This window comes from Colobus angolensis, unplaced genomic scaffold (genome assembly GCF_000951035.1).
Source record: "Colobus angolensis palliatus isolate OR3802 unplaced genomic scaffold, Cang.pa_1.0 Scaffold149, whole genome shotgun sequence".
Classification (NCBI taxonomy): domain Eukaryota; kingdom Metazoa; phylum Chordata; class Mammalia; order Primates; family Cercopithecidae; genus Colobus; species Colobus angolensis.
The window spans coordinates 2,324,404-2,325,996 of record NW_012114588.1 but is presented as its reverse complement, the minus strand read 5'-3'; positions in this window follow the sequence as shown (position 1 = coordinate 2,325,996).

The following is a 1,593-nucleotide window of genomic DNA, read 5'->3' as shown; positions in this document are numbered from 1 at the left end:
TAGTAGAGACAGGGTTTCACCGTGTTAGCCAGGATGGTCTCCATCTCCTGACCTCATGGATCCGCCTACCTCTCGGCCTTCCAAAGTGCTGGGATTATGGGTGTGAGCCACTGCGCCCAGCCTTCAGCCTCTATTTTCTTAAAATAGGATCTAATTAAGTTTCATGCATTACATTTGCTTAGTATGTCTCATTAATTTTTTGTTTTTGTTTTTGGGACAGAGTTTTGTTTTTGTTGCCCAGGCTGGAGTGGGGCAATCTTGGCTCACTACAACCTCTGCCTCCCAGGTTCAAGCAATTCTCCTGCCTCAGCCTCCCGAGTAGCTGGGATTATAGGCATGCACCCCCACGCCCGACTAATTTTGTATTTTTAGTAGAGATGGAGTTGAGGCTGATCTCGAACTCCTGACCTTAGGTGATCCACCCGCCTTGGTCTCCCAAAGTGCTGGGATTACAGGCGTGAGCCACCGCACCTGGCCTCATTAATCTTTTTAAAATCTAGAATAATCTCCCCATACAAGATACTGACTTTTGGAAGAGCTCTGGTCAGGTGGTTTGTAGAATGTCACACCTTCTGAATTCATCTGGTTGCTTCCTTGTGGTATTACTCAGCACAGTCCTCTATTCCCTATTTTTCCTGCATATTGGAAGTTAGATCTAAAGACACGATCACATCGAGGTTAAACACAATGGCCACAACACTTCGTGGGCAAAACTTTGAATATCCCAGTGCTCCTCATCAAGGGCCACATAATGTCTGGTCGTCTCACTTTTACTGATGCTCAATTTGATCTCTCAATTAAGACTATGACCACCGGATCTCTCCACGGAAAAGATGTATTTCCCCCCTTTGCAAAATTCAAGTTATCTCTAGATGATACATTAGCACAGGGCAAACATCCCGTTTCCCTACAACCTTTCACCTAATGGTTTAGCATCCACTGATGATCCTTGCCTGACTCTGTTATTTCCTTGGGGGTTACAAAATGGCAAGTTTTATTTGCTTTTATTTTTTATTTTATTTATTTATTTATTTTTGAGACGGAGTCTTGCTCTGTTGCCCAGGCTAGAGTGCAGTGGCACGATCTCGGCTCACGGAAACCTCCGCCTCCTGGGTTCAAGTGATTCTCCTGCCTCAGCCTCCCGAGTAGCTGGGACTACAGGTGCCTGCCACTGCACCCAGCTAATTTTTGTATTTTTAGTAGAGATGGGGTTGCACCATCTTGGCCAGGCTGGTCTCAGACTCCTGACCTTGTGATCCACCCGCCTTGGCCTCCCAAAGTGTTGGGATTACAGGGGTGAGCCACCACACCCGGTCTGTTTTTATTTTTATTTTTTTTAGGGATAGGGTCTAAATCTGTCACCCTGGAGTGCAGTGGTGTGATCATGGCTTACCACAGCCTTGACCTCCTGGGCTCAAGCAATCCTCCTGCCTCATCCTCCAGAGTAGCTGGGGCTACAAGTGCACCACCATATCTGGCTCATTTTTTAATTTTTATTTTTATTTTTTATTTTTTATTTTTTTTTGAGATGGAGTCTCGCTCTGTCACCCAGGCTGGAGTGCAGTGGCCGGATCTCAGCTCACTGCAAGCTCC